Source organism: Equus quagga, chromosome 4 (genome assembly GCF_021613505.1).
Source record: "Equus quagga isolate Etosha38 chromosome 4, UCLA_HA_Equagga_1.0, whole genome shotgun sequence".
Classification (NCBI taxonomy): Eukaryota; Metazoa; Chordata; class Mammalia; order Perissodactyla; family Equidae; genus Equus; species Equus quagga.
The window spans coordinates 57060383-57069935 of record NC_060270.1 but is presented as its reverse complement, the minus strand read 5'-3'; positions in this window follow the sequence as shown (position 1 = coordinate 57069935).

The window sequence follows — 9553 nt, the reverse complement described above, 5'->3', positions numbered from 1 at the left end:
CCTATGAATCTCTTCCATCTGACTCTTCCTGAATTGTATCCTTTCCAATAAATTGGTAATTACAGGTAAAGTGTTTCCCTGAGTTCTGTGAGCCACTCCAGCAAATTATCAAACCTTAGGAGGGGATCATGGGAATCTTCAATTTATAGCAATAGCTTTGAAGTATGGGTGGCCCAGACTTGGGATCAGAATCTGAAGTGGGGGTGGTCTTGTGGAGGACTAAGCCCTTAATGAGTGTGGTCTGTGCTAATTCTAAGTAGTTAGTTTCAAAATTGGACTGTAGGACACCCAGTTGGAGCCTGGAGAATCAGAGAATCAGTTGTTGGTGTTGGAAAGCACTCCAGACATGCATACACATCTTTCCCCTATATACTGATTACTAACATCTTATTAAGTCAGACATTCTTACATTTTTTCCCTCTTTGAATCAATTAGAACATTCAGTAGTTTTCATTGGTAAGTGGAACTTCAGAAAGATTTCCACTCGGTTTCCTGGCAGGAAATTTTGGCAAATGCGTCTGATTTCTGCATCAGAATGATAATCAGCAATGCTATTATGCTCCTTGTTGAGGTGTCAGAAATTTGTACTTTTCCTATTTAATAGATTTTGGGGAGCTACTCACATTTTTTCCTTCTCTTTTTTCACAACCTAGCTTTATTAACTGTTTAAATTAGTATCAGTTGAGAATATGTCTTCATTAATTCAAAGTGAATTTAAAGAGTATAACAAAGAAATCAGAAATCTATAGAAATTAATTATAAAGCTCTGAAAGTAAAGTTAAACATATTTTCTAAAATTTCATTTACTACCTAAGCTTTTTTTTCAGATTCCAAAAACTTATTGTTCTCTTTATTTCTTTTTGGAGTTTCCAAAAATGTTCTACACAGAGAACATATTAATCACACACACAAAAACGGCAATCTTTTTTTTTACAAAGATGGAGCAGGGAAGAAATAAAACACAGAAAAAGAAAAGAGATTGGAAGGAGGTGCATAAAATTATTAATCATGATTTTTCTCAGCTAACTGGAAGGAGTAATAATTAAACCTGAAATGTACCATCAATCCTTTCACTCAAATGATATTTATTATCATCATATTATCTCCTGTTAAATGCGCAGACAACTTCAAAGACGTCAGTGTCTAAAGGACGATGGAGAGTATGAGAGGAGAGAGTGAGATCCCAGGCAGTAGAAGCATCCAAGGAGAAAACAGAGTATCACTGTTGGGGATAATGTATGAGGGACTCAAGCACGGTGGATAGTGTGACTGGACAACATCTCGAGTCTTCTAAGCGTTGAGCACTGGCTCCCGGAAAATTCTACCAAAATAACCTGTTGATAAAACAAAACTGAGTTTCTTGCTTACAATGGTAGAGGAGAATATTACCCTGAAAAGTCTCAGCAGGGTTTCAGAGTGAGGAGCGCAAAGGCAGGATATTTGTGAGATATTTTAGGGTACTGTTTAAGTGGGCCTTGCAATGCAGGGGGAGAGGGACGAGGGAGAGGACTGGGGTTTGTGGAGTGGAGGGGAAGATTGGCAAAGTCGGGAGGTAATAGTTTACGATTGGTGGATACAGCAAGGGGAGGGTTTCAAAGCAAGTCTCACAGTTGATAAGCTGAGCTGAGCTGACTAATGTTATTAGCTTAGTACTTTCAGGAAATTCCTAAAAGAAACCACACAGTTAATTGCAATTTTATTTTCCTGGGCAAGAATTTCTTAAAATAGTAAATTCATTTTCTTACAGTCAAATGGTAAAATCATAAGGACCAGGCACTCTTAGCTCTTAATCCTATGATGCTATGTGGTTGCATTCAACCCTTGCAGTCCTGACAGTCTCTGATTTCTCTCCTTCAAATGGTGGCTCAATCGGGAGTGGGATGAATGGGAGCTAAGGAGACTGGTTGTCATTTAGCCACCTCTTTCCCAGAGAGAATAGACCTTAAGTACATTCCATTTATTTCAAAAGATAACTTTTTATTATAAATCAATACACGTTCATTATAGAAATTTTAGAAAAGTTTAAAGGAGGTGGGGTAGGATTTTCTCCTTTACGTTTTTCTCTATTTTCCAAAGTTTCTATAATTAACTTCAAGTAATTAACTTGAAGTGAAATCTTATATTTGAAGACATCTTAGATTCCAGGAATGAAGAGAAACGGGGTGAAGGGCATAGTTTATTATGTAAATGTAATAGTTCATTACATTTTTTTCCTACTGGCTTTCTACACAAACATGTTACAGGCTGAATCATGTCCTCCCAAACTCCACTTGTTGAAGCCCTAACCCCCAGGACCTCAGAATGTGCCTGCGTTTGGCGACAGAGCCCTTAAAGAGACAATTCCGTTAAGCTGGGGTTATTAGGGTGGGGACCCTAATCCAATCTGACTGGCATCCTTATAAGAAGGGGAAATTTGGACACGAGGAGACACACCAAAGTGAGGAAAGGCCACCTGAGGACACAGCAAGGAGGCGGCAGTCTCAAACCAGGAGGCCTCAGGAGAAACCAACCCTGCCAACACCTTGATCTTGGGTGTCCAGCCTCCAGAACTGTGAGAAGATAAATTTCTCCTGTTTAAGCCACCTAGTCTGTGGCATTTTGTGTTGACTGCCTGAGCAGACTAATACAATGCATCTACATAATGACCTCTTTGCTCTTCAGGATTGCAATTGAAATCCGAGCCCAGGCCCTTCCCACATTTTGGGTATGAAGATCTCTGCAGATCCTCATGGAGACATGGTAATGTCCAGAACACACGCTCTTGATCGTCATTTCTCTGACAGCCTTCAGGCAGACAGTTGCAGACAGTTTTATTTTGAAGCTTATCAAGGAATTTCAGGGTTGGACTGTGTTACCTATTTGGTTAAACTCATAGGTTTCGTTGCATTCCTGAACTGAATTCTATTTTGGAGGAAGATAAATAGCTTCTCCTAAAAATCAGCAAGAGGCTTTGACAGATTGATGGTCAACGTCTCAGAAAGAGTCCTTCATGAAGCACGGAAGGGTCATACCAAACTCCCCTAGCCTTGAAAATTCTATGATCTATTCCAAAAACTCTGATAATTTCTCCAGCCTTTTGACAGCATTTCCTGGCATGTGACAAGCCATCATTTTGGACTTGTATTAGTGACAATAAGAAAGGCAGCTTTATCTATGTGTGGTCTTCCTTAGTGGCTAATATTTCCTTCACCTAGTGTGTACTTTCTGCAGCTCTATCTCTGTGCTCTTTGGGTGCAGTTTTCGAAGACAATTTAAGAAAATTACGACCCCAAACTTACGTTAAAATTGAATCTTGAATATGGTTATCAATGCCAAATTACTACTCAGCTAGCTACTAATAATATATATTTTAACTCCTCTAGTCATACAAAACCAAAACCTTTGCTAATTTCATATATAAAAGTGGTGTCTCATCTCTTGATAGCAAATGTAAGATATATCTCAATTTTTAGATAAGATGTGAATAAAAATAGATATCTTAGAAGAAATATGAAAAAATCAAAGAAAAGAAATTATTTTAGACCAAACCTGAGTCTAGCCATTTCTGCCTTTGAGGGGGCTGGAGGGGAAAGATGGTGTAATTCACATCAGCAGTTGAGTGGTACATCTCTACTTCTCTCTTTTTTCCCCTCAAAGATTAGTGGGAAAGGAAGACAAGATTGACACTGCAAAGCCTCTGCCATTTTTCCCTGCAGATAAAGAGTGGGATCTGGAGTTGACGCCCAGGTGTTAAAGTATTTGAGAGTGGAAATGTCTTTGATGCTCCAGAGCCTAATAGTGGATGGAAAATGAAATCGCTTTGCATAATAATGCATGGGAAATTGAGTTTCTTAGGGCATATCTAAGGGAGAAAGCTGTCCAAAGGGGAGAAGCAGGGCGTGTGGAGTCAGATAAGGAATAAGAAAACATGTCAAGAGGCCAGAGCCGGCTGAGATAGAGGTGGTCCGGGCCAAATTCAAGTCTCTGGGGGTGGCAGAAGACTTCAACAACAAGGAAATTTAAAGTTCAACTCTCACTTGTTTGCCTGGTGCCCTATCACGTGGTCCTGTCGTTCATATGCGTCATTCCAAAAGTCTGAAAAGCTGCTGCACACATGTGGGGATAAATAAAAATGATTTCTCTCTGCCTACAAAGAGGAAGAAGAACGTTCCTCCTTCCTTCTGTTTTGAAAGGGTCTCTAGAAACAGAACAGTCCTTGAGTCCCTACTCAGTCTTTTTGGAGTGTAGATCAATCTCTCCAGGGCTAGATAAGCCCCATCTTTTGTTTCTTTATGCAGAGATGTCTCCAAGGTCTGGGCTTCATACCTCTTGAAATATCCACACACAACTCTGGAGTTAACCTGGTAGGCTATCTTGAGTAATTTTTTGTCTCTCAAGGAGATAAGAGAAGTTTAATGATTTTTTCTTCTGCTTTACTCAATTAATTGTATGAAATTGCATCCTGACTTCATAGTTACTCACAAGCTACCTAAGTGTATGTGCTACTGTGTTGTGCTTACTCAGCGCTAAATTAGGTTCCTGGACCCAATTCCAACATGTGTGTTAGAGTATGCTTCCCACACACCAAGCAATTCCCAGACACCATCAGAGTGTCCGAGAATTAAACTCAATTCTGACACTACCCGAGACAGCATCAGATTCCACAGATTAAGGGTTCAGTCCTACAAGACTGCTCCCCAGACCCCCTTCAGACCCCAGTTCCAAGTGCAGGTTGTTACCTCTACTTCTGACCAACTGGCTATAAATCAGAGGTTCCCATGACCTCCTTGTGTTTGACTGATTTACAAGAGCGGCTCACAGAACTCAGAAACATTTCATTTCCTAGATTACTAGTTTACTCTAAAAGGATATAACTCAAGGATAGCCAGATGGAAGAGGTGAATAGGGGAAGGTGTGGGGAAAGCATGTGGTACTTCCATGCCCTCTCCAGGTGCACCACTCCCCCTAGTCACCACATGTTCATCCACCCCACGGTAGCTCTCCAAGCCCCATCCTTTTGAGTATTTAGGGAGGCTTCATTACAATGGCACCATTGATTCCACCTCGAGCCCCTCTCCTCTCCCCGGAAGTCAGGAGATGAGACTGAATGTTCCAACCCTCTAATCACATGATTGGCTCTACTGGCAACCAGCCCCACCCTAGGTGCTTTCTAAAAGTCACGCCATTAACATAACAGAAGACACTTTTATCACTCTCCATACTTATGAATTTCCAAGGGTTTTGGGAGCTGTGGACCAGGAACTGTGAACCAAGACCAAATATATATGAGAAATATATTTTGGTCATCTGAATAACTAAATATAGATTTCTTATAAATCACAATATCACAAGTATGAAATCAGTTTTCTTTCTTTCTGCATTCACGTGGAGGCGTCTGTCTTTGCTGATAGGACTTTTATTTCCCCTAAGCATGCAAATGACTTATTTTATGCTTTAGAAGGAAGTCAAGAAAAAGGAACATGGGAACCATGTTCTAGAGAAGAGAGATGCATCCTTACACAGAAACAATTTATTAAGAGCAAGAGTTTAGATCCAGAGATGATAAGCGGAAATGTAGTACTCCCTTCTCCACCCGCTCCTCCACCCCAACAGACGCATCTCAACTCCTACAGCTGTTACGAAGTTGAAATCAATTTTTTTTAAAGATTGGCACTTGAGCTAACATCTGTTGCCAATTTTTTCTTTTCTATTTTCTTCTCTCCAAAGCACCTCAGTACATAGTTGTATATTCTAGTTGTGAGTACCTCTGGTTGTGCTATGTGGGACGCTCGCTGCCTCAGCATGGCCTGACAAGTGGTGCCATATCCATGCCCAGGATCCGAACCGCTGAAACCCTGCGCCACGGAAGTGGAGCGCGCAAACTCAACCACTCGGCCAGGGGGCCGGCCCCTGAAATCAATTTTATTGGGAACTTCTTACCTTATTTGACATCTGGGACAACACATAAGCTTGTTAATGTTTGACTTAATTGGGATCATTCTGTATGGATTGTTTTGATTTCTACTTTTTTTTTTTAAAGGACCATTTATGTAACATGCTTTCATGTTATGGAATATTTTTAAAAACATTAGTTTTGATGACTGTTTGATAACATTAAAAGGATACATAAAAACTTATTTAATAGTTCTCCATTTTTCTTTATTGCTATTATGTATATTATTTCAATAGTAGCTATTTTTTGTTTTGCTTTATTTTTAACTTTGGATATAATTTCAAACTTACAGAAAACTTGCAAGAACAAAGAACACCAATATACACTATACCAAGATTCACCTATCATCAACATCTTGTCTCATTTGCTTTATCATTTGCTCTTTGTTGGGGGGAAACTTTTCCTCCAGCAACTTAGGCCAGAGTGCAGTGGTGGGGGCCTGCAAATGAACAAACAATAGCCAGATTCACAGGAGAAAAGACAAAGTTTATTTACATATATGTGGGTATACTCATACAGTTTATACAACTGCTTAACAGGGAACAAGGGGGTGTTAAGGGCTTCAATGGGAAAACATGGATGATTTTATTGGGCTTTTTCATATTGATTTTAATGGGCCATCTCCTTCCTGGCTGGAAATCCCCCTGGAGGAGAATTTATGGCAGCTGAATTCTCACTTCTTGGTGCTGAGAGTGTTTTCTCCCAAACAGGAAACTCCATCGGAGGGGGGTTAATGGTGGCTATATTTTTGGGGGACTCTGCTTTAGTCAGTTAAGGGAAGTTCAGATAAGATTTCTTTATGCATCTTTTCTAGCTCAAATGTTTCCCATTTAAAGTAATCTTTATGCAATTCTGGTGGGTCATTATTCCCTTCATGTATCTCTGTCTCTCTAGATAAATAGAGAGTTTTAAACTCAGAAAGAGAATATGCATATTTTTCTGAACCATTTTTCTATCATATTTACCCCTAATACCTAAGGAGTCCACTCGTCACCATGGTGACCCAAGCCTCAGAGATGTTGTCTACAGGGTGGGTTTTAGTAATGCATTATCTAACTACTTTTGCAAACAAACAGCTGAGTATAGTTGAAGCAAGTTGGCCCTCCATTTCAAAACTAGAATATTCCTTATTTTGAGTTTGTCTAACATTTCCTCATGGTTAGTTTCAGATTATGCATCCTAGCTAGAATAGTACATTAGTGATGTTGTGTCCTCAGGCAATCACATCTGGAGGCACACAATGTGTATGCCATCTGTTCCTCATTTGTGAAGTTAATTTTGATCTCCTGGTCAAGGTGTTGGTCTAGGTTGTTCACATTATAGTTAGGCATTTTTTTTCTCTTGTTGCCAATAAGCAGTCTGTGAGAAAAATTATGTTCACTAGCACATCTTTGGTGAATACTAGATTCTAGTCCTGGTAATTGTCTTTGAGGTTTCGTTCTTTACCTGCAAACTGGACTGTATCCTGAATTTTTCTAGTTCCCTCAAGTATCTGCCTATGACACTCCAAGCTCACAGTTCCAATTCTCTTCCACCCTTCCGACTTTGTCACTAAGAACAAACACTGCCCTTTTCCCTGCAAAATGAAGCTGGATGACTTGATAGGAACTTCAGAGAAATCACTGCAACAGCTCACGTATGGACAACCTGCATGCCTGTTGCTGAGGCACTCAGAAAGTTTACCGGAGCATCGGATGACATCACCAGAGACAATCAAACTCCAAAACGTGCTTCGAGCCCAACATCTATAAATCACTGGCCGCCCTCAGGACTCAAAAATTGGGTTTATAGTCTGCTCCAAACATTAACATTCGTTTTTCTTTTGTTTCCATAGAAATGCCTTTTGTTAAATACCTGATTTCTCGAATCATATAGGCGTAACTTTGGGAGCCTGCCTGCATCACCAGCTCCTGAAATGAGACACAACTCGTTAACTGAACTGAGCTATTCTCAGGACTAAGGAACTGGTTCAATGAGCTGGAGAAATCCACCAACTCATCTTCTGGACTGAAAATTCTTACAGAAGTTTCAAAGGCAGGACTGGAGGGGAGCAGGACTTACCAGCTCAAAATATGTCTCTTTGGCATAAGAATTATTCTGAGCTGTTTATTTTTTAAGAAACAGCAGACACAGGAGAAGCTCTACAGAGCAGAATTTACTGTTTTGTAAAGGAAACCTCCATTTTTAGGAGTCTCCTTCTCTGTGCCAGGAAGAGAAGGATGACTCCAAACCACAAGAAACGCTTATCAATGGAGAAAGAACAGACTTAAATCTGCCTAACAACCTCACCCTCGCTCACCGCGTTTTTCCTGATGACTTTCCGTAGCTGGCCTCCTTACTTCTCCTCCCCTCAACATCTTTCTTTTGTCCTCCCTGAAGATGGTGTTCAAGGAGGTAGCTTGGGCCATTTTGGAGAGTTTTAGTCAGGTTTCCCGAGCATCTCCCACGTATAAATGAGGCATGCATGTTAATAAATTTCTGTTTGTTTTTCTCTTGTTAATCTGTCTTTTATCGCAGGGAAATCTCGGCCATAGAACCTAGAAGGATAAAGAAAAAATTATTTTTCCCCCTTCTCCCTTACAGTGGAGGTCTTACGTAAGACCATGAAAATATCCTGCTCTGCATCAAAAATGTCCCTCTAGATTTAGCACCTATCGATGACTTTTGCCTGAACCAGTCTTGACTGTGTTGGCCAGCAAATGAAGATTTTCCAGTTCAAGCTTTTCACATTGACAAGTCAGCACTTTCTTACACCTACAGTGCATGAAATTATGCTCCCTCCACCCTCATTAACATTTATTATCTTTTCCCTAACTTTATAGGTTAGGAAGCATATCATAATTTTTGTGTTTCCTAGATATTAATAAGGGTTATTAACTTGTTAACTGCTTTCATTAAATTACCTGTTCACACTGTCTCTACTTTTACCAGGAGCTTAGTGTTTTATGCATCTGCATGAGGTGTTCATAGGTATTAAGGCTGTTAACTCATTCTACGTATTTGTGACAATTATATTTGTGACAATTATTTTTCTAGTTTGTTATTTGCAGTTCAATTTTGTTTATACTTTTTAAATACTTAATTTTTGTATGGAGTCAAATGTATTCTCATCTTTTCCTTTGTGATTTTTTCCATTGATATAATACTCTATTTTATAAAGTATATAACAAATTATATAATAAATATATTTTGATGTTGATTATATTCAGGCTGTCCATATTGAAAGGGGCTTTTTTTGTGGAAAAGAGGGGATAAGGAAGAATGACAATTTGTTCCAAAAACTATTTCATAACAATAACAGTTGTTAATACTGGAATTGTTAGTGAAAAAGATTGTGTGTGTGTGTTTGCATGTGTGTGTGTTTCTAAAAGTTCTTTTAACATCAGGATCATTCACAACTTTCTCCTTAGGGTCAGGTGTAGTTAAAAGGTAATGGAACAACATTAACAAAAGATTGGTTGCTGTTATTTACTGTGCAAAAGACCAAATGGGATAAAGATGCCCTCTAGTGGGAGGTTAGGCCCCTTCTACAATTCGACTGAAAGAACAGAAATTTACTATCTATTGTTGTGTAAAGAGCTTCACACATGTATTTGCAATATCCGGCTCTTTCTTTCTGAA